The sequence below is a fragment of the Eurosta solidaginis genome, chromosome 1, assembly GCF_040869045.1.
Source record: "Eurosta solidaginis isolate ZX-2024a chromosome 1, ASM4086904v1, whole genome shotgun sequence".
In the NCBI taxonomy this organism is placed as follows: Eukaryota; Metazoa; Arthropoda; class Insecta; order Diptera; family Tephritidae; genus Eurosta; species Eurosta solidaginis.
The window spans coordinates 116,462,610-116,482,709 of NC_090319.1; the positions used below are offsets into that span (position 1 = coordinate 116,462,610).

Here is a 20,100-nt window from a genome sequence, read left to right on the forward strand (position 1 = left end):
CAGAACTAGGCGAAAGTATTTCGGTCGTGACTCACTTGGATCTCCCGAGGAGCTATCCAAGGTTGAGATCGGGATCATTCGGAACTTTATCGTTGCTACCCAACGATTCTCTAAGTAGTTATATCTACGTAACCGTTAGTTTAGTTTATTATATGTGGTATCACAACGTGTTGTCCAAGTGAGCTTCCCCTATCAGGGAAGCTACCACCCAACCTAACCTAACCTAACCAATCCACGGACTTCCAACTCCTCCTTCAGTTGCTGGATAGTCAATTCACTCAACTTTGCCATGTTCAAGTTGTATTCCCAATCTTCGGAATTGATTCAACAATCCCACTTCTGACACCAATTGTAACGATTTTAGTGCAATTCCTCGTATTTGCAACCTTCTACTAACGTTCGAATCACTAAACTGTTGAATAAATAACTCCACTCTTCAATAATGCAAAATGGCCTTTATTAAAGTACTTCACAATAACACTTATACTTTGCTTACTGATAGCTTTCTTAATAAAACTGATTGTTGTGCCTCTACTGTTGCTGCCTTTTAGACTGTCTGGTTTCCTCGTTGCATATTTCTAGGCTTTTCTATTTCCAGAACTTACTAGTTAGTTATCAACTATAAAATTACTCAGCTGTAACTACAGATGCGTGATTTTATAGCTTCTCTCAAACCCTATGCGCTTGTATTTGTGAGCGACACTTGCAAAACCATTGCATACTTTCAGGAGTATCTCAGATATATGCATGTGGTTGTGCGATGCTTCTCCGCTGCGTGTACGTACCATATATGTAATACTTCTATATCGCTACTACTGAACTGTGCAGCCTTAGCAACATTACAGTACAGATATGCAACGAGAGAAGGAGACAAAATATCAATGCTGTCGTTTAATTTTTGTAAAAAAGGGGCTTAAATATATGTATATTTCAACAAGCCGTCTTGCTTCTACAAACATTGTACATTACGCTATTTCGTTCTTCAAATGAAAAAGTAAGCTTTTGTTTTCCATTAGTATTATACAATTTTTATTGTTTTAAGAACTTCGCAGAATAGCATTACCGATTTGTGCTGAGTGTGCAGATATAAATGAGCCCTTGGCCACGTTTGTCTTTTGGAACGAAAAAAAGCACGGACGAAAAAGAGTATGTTGGAAAAAAATTAACAAAATTGGTATTATTTCAACACCAATAGCAGCCAGCTCATATTTTGTTTACTTTATCAAAAATTTACTTCATTAGAAAACTCAAAAGAAGTAAAATTTTGAAAACGTTTATATATCGTTTGTTCATGGTAATTCACTTTAAATTATTTTTAAAAACGTTTAAAGAAATGCTTGTTGGGCTGTATGTATAAGTATATTTTTATACATGTATATTTGAATTTTTTTTTTCATTTCAAAAATATGAATTCTTCGCCTTGTTTTTTTCTTTACTATTTATGTAAATAAGGGCTGCAGCCCTTGCTTAAATAATAAATACATCAAGCCTTCTATTGTATTTGTTGGCCTTTTCATTGTTTAATAAACTAAACTGAGATTTTATAACAATTAGTATTATTAGTTGGGTAAAGGGGATAGTGACCCGTTGAACCCCTTTAATACTTTTTTTACACACGCTACTACAATTCACTAACACTACCAAAGCCCGCGCATGCCCAGAACATACATTTGCACAGTTTCAGCAAATAATGATTGACAGAAAATTTGCACATTAGAAAGATAGGAAGGTATTGATATAGAAGTGTTATATATGGTACGTACATATGTGTAGACATAATGATTAATTTGGTTATGTGTATACAAGTCACTGCTCAGTAACAGCTTAGAGATGATAGTACCCCTTAGTGTCGCTAGTATTCGTCACAGTATTTTTTAATTATAAGTCTACGAGTAGCCTTTGTACCTGGATGTGATATTTCATGTAACATTTCAAAAATCGTTTTTCTTACATTGCGTGGAATATACGGTCGGGGCCTACAATATCCAAATGGATATGCTCAAATCTACTTTTTGGTATTGGAATGTTGAAAACAGGTGTTTTTGTATGACGATAAACCTTCAACTTTTGGCAACTGATGCATTCTCGAGACCATAGATTAATTTGTTTGTTCATATTTGGCCAAAAGTATTTTTTAATTATAAGTCTACGAGTAGCCTTTGTACCTGGATGTGATATTTCATGTAACATTTCAAAAATCTTTTTTCTTAAATTGCGTGGAATATACGGTCGAGGATGTTCAACCGAAATTGCACACCAAATATTAAAATTTAGTACGGGAATTTTGATTAACTTAAGGTTACTAAAATTTTGACTGTTCATTAGTTCATTTAGTTCATTATCTTTCTGTTGTTCATTTTGTGAAACTTTAAAATTTATTTCTGAATAGGGAAATTCCGCTTATTTGCAACCGTCTACTAACCTTCGTATCACTAAACAGTTGAATAAGTAACTCCAATGTTCAATAATGCAAAATGGGCTTTATTAGACTACTTTGAAAATACTTCACAATAACACTTATAATTCGCAACTAATAGCGTGCTTAAATCAAACTGTTACGGACTACTCAGATTTGCTGCTTTTATACTCTCTGCCAAAATGTGTAGACGTTTCTTCTTCTAGAATCCTCTACCTGGTTACCAGCCGTACGCGCGTGTATTTGTAGTGTGTTACCATATGCGTGTGGATATGTGAGCGAAGTAGTAGCTGATGATGAAATGCGTTTGTGAGTATTTCTCTGCTGCTTGTATGTATGTGTGTCCATGATGATTAATGTGTTTATATAGCTTGCTTAATGTTTCTTTTGTTGTTGTTGTAGCAGTGCTTCACCCCACCTAACAGCTGCGACCGATCACAAATTGTCATCAATATCCTCTAACGGGAGTCCAAGGAAACTTGTTGTTTCAACAGGGGTGGACCATAATGAAAGGGGTCTTAGAGGCGTTGGTTCCACATTACAGTTAAAGAGATGATTGGTGTCATGTGGGGACACATTGCAAGCGGGGCATACATTTTGTATGTCGGGGTTGATTCTGGATAGGTAAGATCTTAACCTGTTACAGTATCCAGAACGAAGTTGAACTAGAGTGACTCGCGTTTCCCTGGGGAGTATGCGTTCCTCCTCCGCAAGTTTTGGGTACTGTTCTTTGAGTACTGGATTCACCGGGCAATTCCCGGCATAAAGGTCCGACGCCTGTTTGTGGAGTTCACCAAGGACCTGCTTGTGTTTTTTTTTTGCTTCATACGGCTGAGTTTTCAGGTGCCGTATTTCCTCAAAATGCTTACTGAGATGACTCCTTAAGCCCCTAGGCGGTGTCGGCTTATCAATCAGATGTCTGTTGGGATGCCCAGTTTTCTGGGTATTCAACAGGAACTCTTTGGTTAGCATCTTATTTCTCTCCTTGATAGGGAGTATTCTCGCCTCATTATGTAGATGGTGTTCTGGGGACATAAGGAGACAACCCGTGGCGATTCTGAGAGCAGTATTTTGGCAGGCCTGTAGCTTCTTCCAGTGGGTAGTTTTTAGGCTTGGCGACCATATAGGGGGCGCGTAGCACGCAAACGGCTGGCCAATTGCTTTGTATGTGGTAATGAGCGTTTCTTTGTCTTTTCCCCAAGTACTGCCAGCAAGGGATTTGAGGATTTTATTATGGCCCTGGATTTTCGGAACAATTGCGGCTGCGTGCTCACCAAAATGTAGATCCTGATCAAACGTCACACCCAGGATTTTGGGGTGTAGGACAGTCGGTAGCGTAGTGCCATCGACGTGGATGTTCAAAATGGCGACATTTGAGACGTCCATGTTGTAAATAAGGTCGCGGAGGATTTAATCGGTGATAATTCCAGGTTTAGCGAGGCGAAAAAACTCGAGAGATCAGGGAGGTAGCCGTTTATTCTGTTGCAAAGCTCATCGATCTGTGGGCCTGGGCCTGTGGCCATTATTGTGCAGTCATCGGCGTAGGAAACTATAGTAACTCCTTCTGGTGGCGAAGGTAGCTTAGATATGTAGAAATTAAACAAAGGTGGGGATAGGACACCACCCTGTGGCACCCCTTGTTTAATTCTTCTTGGTTTTGATGTTTCATTTCTAAATTGCACCGATGCCTGCCGACCACACAGATAATTTGCGGTCCACCTTTTAAGACATGGTGGAAGGGTAGACTCTTCCAGGTCTTGCAGTAACGTGCCATGGTTGACCGTATCAAAAGATTTTGATAGGTCTAGCGCAACGAATACTGTTCTATGGTAGGGGTTTTGATTTAAACCGCAATTTATCTGGGTCATGCTGATGACAGGCTAGCTGCAAATTTGCTTTGAAGTAGGGGAGCAAAATGGCTTCAAGCGTCTTGGCTAAAGGCGATAGGAGAGATATCGGGCGATATGACTCTCCTATGTTAGCTGGTTTCCCAGGCTTTAATAGCGGGACCACCTTGGCCATTTTCCATTTTTCGGGAATGACAAAGGTGGAAAGAGACATGTTGAAGACATGTGCTAAATATTTGAAACCCTCTTTCCTAGGCTTTTAAGCATCGGCATGGTTATGCCGTCTGGGCCCACTGCTTTGGATGGTTTAGCATGACCGATGGCATCCTCAACTTCTTTGGCGGTGATGGTATTTGGTGACGCGCTGAACTTATGTTTAGGTGCGTGTCTGTTGGCCCTCCGTCTATCTTTGTGCACCGTAGAAAGCGCTCGCGCATTTTTTCGCATCCGACAGCACTTTATCGCCAAAGGCGATGGAAACTTTGTCATTGTGTCTAGACGGATTCGATAGGGACTTTACGGTGGACCAAAGAGAGGTCACAACCGCTTAGGTGCTCCTCCCATTTCTCCCGCTTGTGTTCATCCACAAGCAATCTGATGCGTTGGTGTATATCCCTTATTTGGGGGTCACTGGGATCGAGCTGTCTTATAAGGTCACGTTCTCTCGCTAAATTTGCGGCCTCCGCCGGGAAGTGGGGCCAAATTTCAGGAATTCTACCGGCGGGAATGAAACGTGCCGAGGCGGATTCAATGACCTTGTAGAAAGCACGCTCCCCTTGGCGGGCATCAGTCGGGATAGGGAAGGCAGCAAAGTGGTTGTCTGTAAAGGATTTGTATTCGTCCCACTTTCCCTTTTTAAAGTTTATGAACGTGCGTTTTTCTGTGACCATGAAGTCGGCGGTACGCTCGAGCGAAATAAGTGTAGGCAGGTGGTCGGATGCCAATGTTACCATTGGCTGCCAGTTGACGCAGTTTACGAGTTCTGCGCTCACTATATATACCGATAGCTTCCTACTATACGTGTGGGGGCGTCTCCGTTTATTGTGCAGAACGTCGTTTCTTCTATTTGATCCGCCAACATCTCACCCCTACTGTCCGCCCGCAAGTTTGAATGCCATAGATTGTGATGGGCATTGAAATCGCCTAAGATAATGCGATTGTTGCCAGTAAGGCGCTGATATTAGGGCGGTATCCACTGGGGCAACAGGTGGCAGGAGTGATGTAGATGTTGATGATTTCTAGGTTTGCATCGCCTGACCGGACAGATAAGCCTTGACGTTCTAAGACACTGTTCCTGCGGTCGATGCCGGGATCAAATATATGATATTGCACAGAGTGGTGTATGATAAAGGCGAGGCCGCCTCCATTTCTGCTCTCGCGATCTTCTCTGTGGACATTGTACCCAGAACAGGTCTGCAGTACAGATCTTGCTGTGAGTTTAGTCTCTTGAATCGCAGCAATGCGGATGTTGTGCCGCTTCATGAAATCGACTATCTCCGTGATCTTCCCAGTTAATCCATTACAGTTTAACTGCAGAATTTTGAAGTACATAGAGGGAGACTTCGCCACTCTGGGAGTAAGTGACGGGTGACTACGCCTGGGTTGTAGAAGGCTAGGACGCAACTGCTGTTGTGGCCCTGGGACTGGACGTCCTTGGGTAAGCATTGGGGTACCCGGTGTATTTGGGTGTGCGGCCTGGCAACATGGCGCAATGAAACCCGTAGAGGGGTTGCCGTCGCGGAGACCAGAACATCTAGGAAAGTGGCACCGTCCATGGCAGGAGCTGCATTGGCGGATGTCGCAAACCTATATATTCTGTGCTGGCAAACGGTGCAAACGGAGGTAGGGACTAAGAGTCTGTTTCCCTGACCTACACAATTGCTGCCGGAAAAGAGGGGGGGGGGGGATAGAAGACGGGGGCAGAGGCTGATGCTCGGCACTGTTCCCGACTCTACTACGGATATTGAAGTTATGAGTGGGAGCAGCCGTAAGAGTTGGTGGCGTCGTGGGGCACAACAGCGGGTACTTGTTGTGGCTTGGTGAGCAGCGGGGCTGCTCGAAGATAGTGGGGGGGGGGGGGGGGGGGGGGGCGCTAAGACGCAGACTACGGGACGTCCTAGGGCGTGAACAGCAAGGAGACACAAAAGATTTATAGAAGTTACGTGGACGTCTGGTTTTGGGATCTAGCCCAGACCAACCTGTCCGAAGCAACCATCCCCTACAGGAGACACACTGACAAGAGTATGACCTAAAAAGATTCTTTTCCGGCAGATGCAGCAAAGCCATCACTCAGGACCGGGGTCAGGAAACAGAACCGGATTGGGTTCGATACCTTCCCGGAGCAAGAGAATATGGAGCAGTCCCTCTGCAAGGAGCTGCTGGGAGGATGATAATTTGTGGGAGGGACGCAACAAATTAAATGGGGTTACACTGAAATGGCAGTCATTGGTCGGGAAAAAGCCGAGTCGCTCCGGTACATAGAACCGACGGCCTTGGGGAGCGCTTAATGTTTCTGTTGTTGTGCCTTTATTTAATAACCTTAGATATGGTAATATTCGTCACACTGCCCTCCACCTAAGTCTGATCGGGACGATCTCTAAATCTAACCGCTGCTAGCCTCTCCAGATGAACCACCCTTCTATTTCGTTGTTTCCCAATGGTTTGTATGCGGTAGGTTGTATCACTGATCCTCTTAGCAACTTTGTACGGGCCTTCCCAATTGCACCAAAATTTCGATGGAACGCTTTTCCGCCGGTGAGGGTTGTATAGCAGTACCAAATCTCCCTCCACGAACCCTTCCGAATTGTTCTTCTTGTCGTACCTGTGGTTCATCTTAACGCTCACTATCCTAGTTCGTTGCTTGTTTGGCCACCGGACTACTTCGCAGAGCCTGATCTTGACGGATTGACTTTGCATCATCAGTATCATCTTGATGGTTCACAACAGTAGTGCGGCCTGGCTTGAAACTACCCTTGCATTCTTTCTGGGAAATTCTTTCCTTCGTTTTAGTGCGTCCATTTGGTTTTGTCAATGCCAGTGTTTCTCTCGCAGGTATCTTTAATTTTGTTTTGTTTGGCCCATTCGTTCCATCAACCTTTGCCCGATCTACTGCCTTTGATTTTGGTGGTATTTGTCTAATCGCCTCCACCAACGATCGCTTACTGCTGAACGCTTTCTCCAAACTGAAGTAGAGTGGTAGATCCTGGTTCTTATAGCGCATAATCCTTCTCTGCATATCGATCCTGATGTCATGGTCACGGTAGAATCGTGACCTTTCCAATTAAGACCTCACATACCACTTCTCCTTGGACTTGGTTATACTCGCCAGTGACCGTACGCAATCTTGCTCCAGGTAACGGGTTTACTCTCCTGTTGACCAAGTCAGATCGGATTAAGGAATGAGATGCGCCTATATCTACAGTCAGTACACATTCTTTGCCATCCACATTCTCTGACGGTAATACTGCTTGATTTCCTTCCAATTAGTGACACAGATATCACAGGACATTCAATAGCTGGAGCTAGATCTCGATCTCTACATCTGACTCGCTCTTGCTCATCCCCTCCAGCTTTGTTATTAAGACCACCCATGGTATTGAAACCACTAGGATCAAGATCTCAATGACGTGCAATGTGACGGGGCTTCCCGCATTTGAAACATTTGATAACTCTTTCACTCCGCTTTTGCGATCCTTTCAGCGCCCCCAGTATTGTGTTCACCCAGTCTGGCCTTTCTACCTCCACACGGCATGCTTTGAACGCTGGCTTACACAGAAGCGATGCTGTTTCCTGAATCAGAGCATGTTTCTGTGAATGTAGGTTTTGGGTTTGCATATGTAGCTCGCTTCGTTTCGACGTCCCGTATGCCATTTATAAAACTCTGTATCTTTACCCTTTCAGTGTATTCCACGGGTGCGTCTGTATTTGCGAGATGAGCCAATGTTTCAACATCCGACGTCTCATTCGCCTTTTGGTAACGGTTTTGCAACTCAATGTGGTATACATATCTGTTTCCTATGCTCGTTTCCGTAACGTCTCTCGACAGCGGCCATCAATGCTTCATAACTGTTCCGCTCGTACTCTGGAATAGTCTGTGATATTTCAGCTGCAGCCCATTCAATGCCACGAACAGTGCAGCAACGTTATCTTCCGCATTGCAGTTGTTCACTGCTGCAGTTGTAGCATTATGCGTCATGCCCACCTATGCAATACATTTGCGGCATTATGCATCATGAACTTCTATGCCAATGCATTTTTATGAACCGGCCACACGCAGTCATAGCGCAGTCATATTACAATATTGTGCGACATAAATTACATTGACCCGACACAGCGGGAAGCCAACATCAATTGAATGCCGAATACGAAACCCTTGTCATTTCACACCTTCACATTTTTGCTCAGTTACTCACCCCGGTCAATACACTTGCCGATCGGAATGTCTAATTGTCATTATTAGTTTGTCACCAAAATATTCACAAACAACTAATTTACATTGTTTACTTTGTTAATGTGAATCACCCAAATATTCACACACAAACACTTTACATGGTTTACATAAATAGCAATCTGCTGACTTTGCATACTATTATTACAAATGTACATATTTTTAGTTTGTTAGTATTAGAATAATTATGAATGTGTAGGTTAAGAAATTATGTATAAAAGAGAAAGAATTCTTTAATAAAATAAATTATTGTCAGACATTGAAGCCGAAACATTCCTCTTATTAATTTTAATATTTCATGGCGATACTGCCAGTTCGATCCCTAATAAGCATAAAAATTTGCTGAACAAGCAAATATTGCTAAGAAGATCTAAACTGACCAGAGATCCTGCCAAGGTTTTGTATTTAATAAAAATTAATGGCCACAAACTCCGGCCAAAAAGCAGGTCATACTGGTGGAAAGAATTGAAGCTGCATTATTTGACAAACAAACCGAAGTTAACCAATGGAAAAATTCGAACTGGATAAAAAAAACTTTTTCATCGAACCGCATAAAGAGTGAAGAAATTGTAATGGAGATAGATAAAAAACTTTTTCGTCAAACCGCATAAAGAGTGGAATAGAAATGGTAATGGAGATGGACAAACAACTTTTTCACCAAATCGCATAGGGAAGTGGAATGCCACATTAACATATCAGATTGGCAACAAAACCACAAGGATTTCCGTTTTGGATGAAGAAAACCACAATATAACTAGATGAAATTAAGTATATAAAATTAACATTAAGTCTCAGAATCAATTGAGCGGCCTTTACGGACGCTAAACTTTCGTTTTTGCTAAGGATTTTTTTTTCTCTCTCTAAGTAGGAATTGAAAATAATGAATATGAAAAAAAGATTCGTTGTAAAGAAAATTTAATAAAAAATAGAAATAGGAAAAATAGATGTGTTAAATTTTGAACAAAATTTTTTATTGTAATTGAAAAAAAAAGTTTGATAACAATTAAAGAATTTTTGAGTAAATTGGAATGCCAGCTAAATTCTGGGAACACCCCATTGCTTGGGAAGATAAGGTAATTTTAGATAAAGGGAAAATAGATTATGAAAAAGAGCTTCGATGGTTAAAACCATTTTTGAACAAAATAGGAATGCAGAGGGAACCTATAATCGAAGATGTAAAAAACCCTACAACAAGGAAAAAAGAAACAGCTAGGATGTTACGAATGGTCTTCCTAAATGAAAAATAAATTTTTAAAATAAAACAAAATTACAAATTTTAGAACTAAAACATAATACTAAGTCATATATTGGTTGATAAATAAATAAATAAAAATTTAATACAAATTTTCCTCATTAATTTTTAAACATGGCATGGTGGAAAACCATATTAAATGGTATACTAATAGGTATTGCAGGATACGAAGTTGGTAAGGAAAATACCAAAAACAATCTTGAAAATAAATTGGTCAAGTACGAACCAAAAGCAAGTATAGAAAGTAAAGAAGAAATTTCCTATAAATGGTTAACTATTTTTGTTTGTGTAACTGCATTTTTGATTGTCGCAATTGCAATTCTAATAAAAAATTGTATAAAAAACAAATTGAGAAAATTGAATAACGTACAAAGAGTTTAAAGGAAATTTCAAAGAGAGATGAATACATGGCAAGAAATCCATGATAAATTAACAGAAGAAAAATTAAAAGCCGATAAATCATACAAGTGCATAAACAAGAATATTACCATAAAAACAGAAACGGTAGTAAAACATTTGAACATAATTTTAGAAGCTTTAAATGTTATAAAAGAGTTGATCAGTAAAGTAAATCACATACTTACTAAAGATCACCAAAAAGAGGCTCAACAAATTTTTTCAACAGTACAGGATAAATTAATGTCTTCATTAGCAAGATATAGCATTGAAATCCCCATACCAACTACTATAGAAGAAAATCTCCAAATTGACTTTAACTCCGTTCTAACCGAACCTTCAAGAAACCGTACCCCTTCACCATCATTGAGTCAAACCTCATCAGTGGAAGAACATAAACCACTGCATAACCCGCTCATAAACGTCACAGTGGCACAAGTAGTAGTAGAGTTTATCAAAACTGCCTCATCAGTGCTGCCAGAGTTTGATGGCCAGCCTGAAAATTTGCACAGTTTCTTAGATGCCCTGATATTCTAGACCAAATCAAGGACAATCATGAAGCCTTAGCGACAATCATGATAAAGACAAAGCTAAAAGGCACGGCAGGGAACTTCATAAGTAACGAAAATACAATTGCACAAATAAAACAAAAACTAAAAACTGCAATAAAGGGAGAATCAGTAGAAGTTTTAACAGCTAAACTCCTGAACATCCAACAACGCAGCAAAACTGCCAATCAGTATACTGCTGAAATAGAAAAAAATACTAGATCATTAGAAGGAACTTATATCTCGGATAGACTTAACCCAGACTTAGCAATGAGATATTCGACACAAACAGCAGTAAAGGCTATGTGTAAGAATTGCTCCAATGATAAAGTGAAAATGATTATGCAAGCGGGAACGTTCACAACAATTACCGACACAATTTCAAAATTCACAAACAGCTGCACGGAAATCACAGGCAGCTCGAACACAATTTTAAACATTCGTCAACAAAACCAATACCGGAGTAATTTCCGTGGATGTTACCAAAGTAACAGCTATGGAGGTTACCGAGGTAGGAGATTTAGACCCCTACCAAGATATAACAACAACTTTAGAACAAATAACAACAATAATAATAATTCCCAAGGGAGATCGCAAAACCAAAATAGGTCCTACAATCAGACACGCAATCAGACACGCAATTTACGTAGCTGTAATCAGCAGGAAAACCAGGAAACTCCACTTCAAAATCAGTAGATAGGAAAATATGTGTACTAAATCTACACTTAAATAGTTATATATCTACAAAAACATCATTAAATAACTCAATTTCAAATTTTTTGGTAGACACAGGAGAAGATATCTCCATAATTAAAAAGAATTAAGTACTTAATCATGAAAAAATAAATACAGAACAAATAACAGACTTAAAGCGCATTGGTCAGGGTATAACCAGTACATTAGGCACAGTTAAAGCTGATTTAAAAGGCGATGACCTTCTAATTTATCATAAATTTCATGTCGTAGAAGATGACTTTCCAATACCGTGCGATGGAATAATAGGTTTGGACTTTATAAAGAAATATAATTGTATTCTAGATTATGGCAAAACAGAGGATAAATTAATACTAAGACCATATGATTTTCCCCAAACAATCACAATGTACCTAACAAATTATCTGACTGCTGACACAATTACAATCCCTGCTAGATCTGAAGTCATTAGACAGGCAACAGTAAACCCTGATAATAAAACCATCTTCATACCCCACCAACAACTGGCTGAAGGCATTTTTGCAGTAAACACAATCACAAATAAAGATCAAACTTTCGTCAGAATTATCAACACCACACATAAACACAACTATTCAAAATTACAAAATACATACTGAAAACTTAGATGACTATAATTTTATTAGAACAAACACACACAATAAACAGAGTAATGACACAGAAAAATTAAAAAGATTAACCAAAAATTTCCCAAAATTTGTCAATTCACAATTAACTTCATTATGCACAGAATTCATAGATATATTTGCACTAGAAACAGAACCAATCTCCACTAATAATTTTTATAAACAAAAACGAGACACGGTTCGATTCGAGCTCAAGGCCAGAACATTAAATTTTCTACTTACTATTCCAAAAACAAAATACAATTTTCAAATTTAGAAAAATTAAAAAATAACAATAATTATCATTAGAAAAAAATTATTGTTCTGGCCTTGAGCTCGAATCGAACCTTGAATCATTTATCAATAGGCCGATAAAAACAAAAACAATTGTTAATAAACAATAACTACACATGAAATATGACACACCAGTTTACATAAAAAATTATAGATTACCCGAGAAACAAAAAGGAGAAATAAGTAAACAGGTTAATAAATTGATTGAAGATGACATTATAGAACCTTCAATATCAGAGTACAACAGTCCAATTTTACTAGTACCTAAAAATCACTACCATGTAATACAGAAAAGAGATGGAGACTGGTAGTTGACTACAGACAAGTAAACAAAAAACTAGCAGCGGACAAATTCCCACTTCCAAGAATTGATGATATTTTAGACCAACTTGGAAGAGCAAAATATTTTTCATGCCTAGACCTTATGTCAGGTTTTCATCAAATAGAATTACACCTAGACTCTAGAGATATAACCTCATTCACAGCAGAAAATGGTACATATAGATTCAAAAGACTACCCTATGGATTAAAAGTAGCACCAAATTCATTCCAAAGAATGATGACACTAGCATTTGCGGGCCTGAAACCATCCCAAGCATTTCTCTATATGGATGATTTAGTTGTACTAGGGTGTTCAGAAAAGCACATGGCAAAAAATTTAAAAGATGTTTTCTCTACTTGTAGGAAGTACAATTTAAAACTACATCCAGATAAATTCCTATTTTTCAGTCAAGAGGTAACTTATTTAGGACATAAATGCACAAGCAAGGGAATACTTCCCGATCCAAGCAAATTTGAAACAGTTCAAAACTACCCAACACCAAAAACTGCAGATGATGTTAAAAGGTTTGTACCGAATTTCGCAGAGTACTCAAGAAAATTAACTAGGCTTTGCAAAAATAATGTGCCCTTCGACTGGAAAGAAGAATGTCAAAAAGCTTTCGTCTACTTAAAGGAAGCATTAATCAGCCCACAACTTTTGCAATACCCCGACTTCAGTAAAGAATTCCGCATAACAACAGACGCTAGTGGGTATGCTTGCGGAGCAGTCCTTAGCCAAGAACACGATGGCAAACAGTTACCAATTGCTTACGCTTCTAGATCATTCACAAAAGGTGAAACAAACAAAGCTACAATAGAAAAAGAACTAGCAGCAATCCATTGCGCCATAACCTTCTTTAGACCATATGTTTATGGCAGAAAATTCCTAATTAAAACCGATCATCGCCCTTTAACATACCTTTTCTCGATGAACAGTCCCCCGTCTAAGTTAACACGAGTAAGACTCGATTTAGAAGAATATGATTTCGAAGTGGAGTACATAACATAACAAATTTAAAAGAAATTTCAGTGGAAGCATGCAAAATAATGAAAGTCTCAACTAGATCAGCAACTAAAAATATAAAAAATAACATTAAAATTAAAGAAAGTCACACAGAGAACCCTAAAATCATATATGTAATACTCCTATATTGCTACAAAAGGCTAGGTACATTCCCAAACATCAGAGTGCCGATATATTGCTGTTTAAACGTTTTTGTTTTTGTATTCAATAATCGAATGTACCTAAATTTAAATTTTTTCTTGTCACACTTATGCTGCTACAATCACAAAAATTTTATAGGCTGTCTTGTTTTGATTTCGAATTCAAAACACATTGAGAGCTTTTCTATGAGCAATATAGGAGTATTACATATATGCCCAAAATATACGAAGCGCTAAATAAATTTGAAATAAAAAGACCAGTCGAGCTCGTTTTCAATCCTTCGAAATTCTATTTCAAAAAAGGAAAGAAAATTTGTAGCGATTTTTGATACAAGCAACCTAATTGTTGAGGATACGATTGACTTAGGACAATTCTTTACCAGGCTCGAAAAAGAAGCTAGCAATTTAGGCCTTGTACGAATACAGTTCTCCTTAGGGGACAAATTGTTTAAAAGAAATTATACTGCAGTAGGAAAATTTATTGAGATAGGAAACAAGGTTCTCAAAAAACTAACAATTGCACTAACCCCAGAGGTTATATATGTGACTAATCCCGGGAAAATTAAAGAAATTCTGCAAAAATATCATGACGATCCTATTATTGGTGGCCACGCAGCAATAAATCGCATGACAAATAAAATCAAGCAGAAATATAGCTGGCTAAACATGAAAAATGACGTAAGAAAATACGTAAAGAGCTGCCACTGTCAGAAAAACAAAATAAATAAGCATATAAAGTAGCCAATGACAATAACGGAGACACCTCCGAAGGCTTTTGATATAGTACAGATCGATACAGTCGGACCATTACCGAGATCAATAAATGGAAACGAATACGCAGTTACCATCATATGCGAACTCACCAAATATTTGGTAGCAATTCCAGTTCCGATCAAGCACGCGATAGCAGTTGCTAAATCCGTATTTGAGTACTTCATTCTGATTTATGGTTGCATGAAAACAATCCTAACAGACATGGGAACCGAATACAAAAATTGCTTATTCGAAGAACTATGTAAACTGTTAAAAATTGAGCATAAAACCTCAACACCATACCATCATCAAACTTTGGGCACTGTGGAACGTAGTCATAGAACGTTTACCGAATATGTACGTTCATACATATCCAGTGATAAAGATGATTGGGACGAATACCTCAGGTATTTCGCGTACTGCTACAACACGACCCCATCGACCGTACACGGGTATTGCCCTTACGAGCTTATATTTGCGAAAAATCCCCCGACGTACGAATTCTTAAACGATAATAAAATAAGCTCAGGGTATAATCACGAGGCATATGATAAGGAAATTAAATATAGACTTCAAATAGCACAACAAAGAGATAGAAAATTAGTGAAAGAAGCTAAAGAAAAGCAAAAAGTTAATTATGATAAAAGTAGCATTAGTAAGGAAATAAAATTAGGCGATCTAGTATTAGTTAGAGAAGAAGCTAGCCAAAAGCTAGACAGTAGGTATAAAGGACGGTATAAGGTAAAGAAAATTGACAAAAATAACAATAAATACATAATACATAAATATTAGAAAATAATTTCTAAAGACAAGCGGATTTTAAGTGGGTGCACACATTAAAATCCGGCTCTGTAATAAAAAAAAAAATAACATCAGTCTAAAACGAAATGTAAATATACCAAATTATCAAGGCCAGCATATTAAAAACAAAGTACACAAACTCTAAAATATTTAAAATTCAAACAAAGGGTCTTATACAATTGCCTCAAACTGTAGCCCACAGACCTGGAAAGGAACAGAACCGTCAAAGGATGGTGTTTTTACCTTTGGATAACTCGCTGGAACAGTTGGGCGATTTTGTTGTAACTGCTTCATACGACCCTTCAAATCATCGGCTTCTGCGCGATTTTTGCATACTGCGCTTCCAGTTTTGATGATACCCTTGCTTCCTGGTCTGACAGTTGCGAGGATGTGCGAGTTTCTTGTGCTTTTAACTGCTCAACCATATATGTCTTCTGTTCTTCTAAATGTGTTTCTATCTTAGATGTAATCTGTGTCGACATTTCTGCAATACGTGTCTTCTGTTCTTCCATCTTGGATGTTATACGGTTCTCCTGCGATTCCAGTTGAGATAACATTTCGGTTGATATTTGTAACGACATTTGCTTCAATACTGCTAGCATAGCGTTAGTGTCAAACCTTGCCAATGGATTCGGAGTCTCTATCTTCTCCTCCATTTTAGTCGCTGGCTCTTCCACATCAGGATAAAAGACATACTCGTCCACATTAATTCCTTCCAACTCCAATACCTCTCGTAGCCGTGCTAGAAGTTCGATCTTCTTGCCGGTTGTATCAATCCACGGTTCTCCAACTACTTTTTCAGTTGCTGAATCCTTAATTCACTTAACTTTGCCATGTCCAAGTTGTATTCGAAATCTTCAGAATTTATTCAACAAATCCCACTTCTGACACCAATTGTATCGAATTTAGGGAAACTCCTCTTATTTGCAACCTTCTACTAACGTTCGTATCACTAAACTGTTGAATACATAACTCCAATGTTCAATAATGCAAAATGGTCTTTATTAGACTACTTTGAAAATACTTCACAATAACACTTATACCTCGCAACTGATAGCGTGCTTAAATCAAACTGATGACGGACTACTCAGATTCTGCTGCTTTTATTCTCTCTGTCCAAATTTCTATACATTTCATCTTCTAGAATCCTCTACCTGGTCACCAGCCATACGCGCGTGTATTTGTAGTGTGTAACCATATGCGTGTGTATATGTGAGCGAAGTAGTAGCTGATGATGACATGCATTTGGGAGTATCTCTCTGCTGCTTGTATGTATGTGTGTATATGATGATTAATGTGTTTATGTAGCTTGCTTAATGTTTCTGTTGTTGCGTACCTTTATTTAATAACCTTAGATATGGTAATATTCGTCACAATATACTTTTCTTGTTTGGCTGCGCTCCGTTTTTGAGCTTGAAGCAAAAGTTAATGGTTTGTGGTCCGTGTAAATCGTAAACTGCCGCCCTTCTAAAAGGTATCTAAAATGCTTGATATTTAAATAAATGGCTAATAATTCTCGATCGATTGCGCTATAATTCGCCTCTGATGGAGAAAGCTTTTTCGAATAAAAACCTAATGGCTCAGATGTACCATTAAACTGTTGTTGTATGACACCACCAATTGCCGTATTAAATGCATCAACATTTAAAGAAAGTTTTGCATCTTTATTAAAATGATTAAATAATACCTCTGATGCAAACTTTTCTTTAATACATTCAAAGCTTTTAGTTGATGTGTCGTCCCATATTAATGTTTTATCGCGTTTTTTGTTTGTTCTATTAATTAAATCATATATTATATTCGTGTACTCAGCCAGATTTATGGTAATAGTTTACCATTCCTATAAATTTTTGTGCCTGTTTAAAATTACGTATTACTGCTGTTTTCTCATCGGATGGCCTGATTCCAGAACTAGAAATATTGTGACCTAAAAAGTCAATATAGTTAACACCAAAAATACATTTAGTTGGTTAATATTTAACCCATACTTCGAAAAGTACACGTAGATGTGTTAAATGTTCTTCCTCATTTGCAGTCGCAATAAGTAAGTCATCAATGTATGCAAATACGAAATCTAGACCGTTAACAATCTCGTTAATAAACCTCTGAAAGGTGTGTGATGAATTTCTTAATCCGAAAGGCATATGCAAAAACTCAAACATACCAAAAGGTGTTGTTATTGCCGTTTTGAAAATATCTTCTTTGGCCATTGGTATCTGATGATATGCTTTCACTAAATTAATTTTAGAAAATATATTTTTGTTTCGAAGATTCATATTGAAATCATGTATAAGAGGTAAAGGATAACGATTAGGTACTGTAATAACATTCAATCTACGGAAATCACCACAAGGTCGCCAGTCGTTAGCATCCTTTTTTGGTACAAAATGCAATGAAGATGCTACTGAGGAATTTGAAGGTCTACAAATTCCAGTTTTTAATAGAAAATCGAACTCGGTTTTGACCATTTTAAATTTAATTGGATGCAAGCGCCTGAGCTTAGAAAAAGGAAGGTTTCCTTCAGTAACAAGTCCGTGGACCGTAGTATGCTTAACTGGTTTCGAGTAATCTGGCTCGGCTATCAAAGATGGAGAATATTTTAATAATTTTGTATATTTGTTATGTACTGAGAAAATTTTTGGAAGAGGAACATTACAGAAATATGACATCGTGTTGACTGAAAAATTTGTCAATGGATCAGCTAAACGTTTAATTTTGATATCAATAAGCAAGTTTCGCTATGTCAGCTATTAAAAATGTAAAAGGGAATTCGCGTCTCAGATCTAAATTTATATTTAAAATCTTTTTTCCATATGTCGAAATTGTAGAACCATTGGCCGCTGTTAAAATAATATCGGATTTATTTTTACTAAAAAATTTTGAAACAGGCAAAACTGAAATTTCTGTCCCACTGCCAATAAGAAAATTTAGTATATTATCCCTATCATGTATAAATAAGCGACGAGTAGATACTTCAAAACTTCCGTTATTTGTGGCTGCAACAACGGAAGAAGTTAGTTTGTTGAACTATTATTGGTTGTTCACATTTTTTAGCCTTATACCTACATACCCAGTTCTGATTATCGCGAGAATTTGATCTATACCTTAATGGACTTCTTAATCAATTTCTACTAGTCGAACGAGATCTTGAAAAAATTTTATGTATTTCTTTCTTAATTTCGAATAATTCCAAAGATAATTTTTCAAATTTTTTGCACATAATACTAGTCGTTTGAACCAAATTACATATTAATGCATTTTCGGTTTTTGAATTTTGAAAATTTTTGATAGAAGCAATTTCGTTTATATTGATAACCTCCCATACGCTATCAGCTAATTTCATTAACTCACTTATATCGCTACAATTTGAACTAGTTAAAATTTCTTAAGAACTTCTTGGCTGAAGTTAGTACCAGAGAGTAATACCAAAGACAGATAAAATTCTTACGGTTTGCGATCTCCCATCTCAGAATATGATAAAACACTATCTTATTTGGCATTCTCACTTAAAGAATGTCGTTCAATCAAAATCTGCTTTAATGCAGGGAATTTATTTGGCTCAGGAGGATTTTGAACGAAATCTAAAATTGTCATAATTACATCTTGAGGAAGCGCAGTTATGAAATATTCATATTTTGATACTTCCTCGGTTATATTCTTTCTATTAAATTGCTTTTCGGCATGGGTAAACCATGCCTCTGGGCAACTCGTCCAAAATTTGGGGAAGTTTAACTGATGTTGCAAAAATTTCATTATTGTTCTGATTCGCATATGGATTTATCAATTCATCATGAAAATTATTCAGCCCTATTCTGCATTTCGACTTGGATTGGAATTTTTTCGATTTGGCAATTTTGGTATTCTGTGTTGCAATCTCTTTCGATCCAACTTCCAATCGTTCGATTTTTTGTATTCTGCATTTCGATCGTAGTTCCGATTTTCTAAGTTGCAAATTAGTTGGCGGAAAAATATTTTCTTTTTTTTATTAATTTATAACAAAATTTTAACAAAAATGTAAGTAAAACTTGTTAAGAAACGTAGAAGGCTTGATGATGATTGTTTTTTATATGTTTCCAGGTCAAAAACAACATGTCGATGTCGAAGTCCTTGGAAGTATTTGCCCCGCAAAAGTATCTAACACATACCTGAAAGCATCCTTGTTAAGTCGAAAGTTTTTTTGAACCTAAATAAGAAAATAAGTCATTAAACTTTACCACTTTTAAGTTCAAGTTCTTGCATTTCGCCACTCATCTCAAATGGATTACACAAATCTCGCAATATTTGCCTTTCCATTCTCGCCTGGCAATTTTCGTATGCGTTGCTTTCCACCTCAATAAATAATGCCGCGGCTATTGATTCCATTATAATAGACAACTATAATTTGTGTCTGTTCGTTGGGTCCAGTTATATGCTAAAGCAAGCTGCCGGCGTAGAGGAAGGTAAAGCGAAAACGTAAACAATCCTTGCGGAAAGAATAAATAAACCTTTATAAAGTATTTTAGGCCAGTGCAATGAAATTAGCAT

General features: G+C 37.8%; 1 protein-coding gene across 5 annotated transcripts in view; it reads right to left on the minus strand.

The window, feature by feature from the left end:
* The window catches only part of LOC137236756 (meckelin), a 215,467-nt gene that overhangs the window by 189,270 nt on the left and 6,097 nt on the right, over positions 1–20,100 (minus strand). The window lies entirely within an intron of this gene.